The sequence below is a fragment of the Fragaria vesca genome, linkage group LG1, assembly GCF_000184155.1.
Source record: "Fragaria vesca subsp. vesca linkage group LG1, FraVesHawaii_1.0, whole genome shotgun sequence".
Taxonomy (NCBI): domain Eukaryota; kingdom Viridiplantae; phylum Streptophyta; class Magnoliopsida; order Rosales; family Rosaceae; genus Fragaria; species Fragaria vesca.
Genome location: NC_020491.1, coordinates 1,816,652 through 1,816,888, shown reverse-complemented (window position 1 = coordinate 1,816,888; position 237 = coordinate 1,816,652). Strand labels below are relative to the sequence as shown.

General features: G+C 38.8%; 1 pseudogene; it reads left to right on the top strand.

The window, feature by feature from the left end:
- LOC101300287 overlaps window positions 1-237 on the top strand; it is a 28,949-nt pseudogene that overhangs the window by 25,184 nt on the left and 3,528 nt on the right.

The window sequence follows — 237 nt, the reverse complement described above, 5'->3', positions numbered from 1 at the left end:
GCAGGTTTCAAAAATACAAAAAAAGAATGAATCAGATGAAGCCATCTTGGAGGTTTTCAAGAAAGTTCAAGTGAATATTCCCTTGATTGATTGCATCACTCAAGTGCCTAAATATGCCAAATTTTTGAAGGAGTTGTGCACCACAAGGAGACAAACTCGTGAGAAAGAAGTTTTGAAGCTGAGTGAGACTGTTTCTGCAGTTCTCCAAAGAAAGTTACCACCCAAGCTAAAGGATCC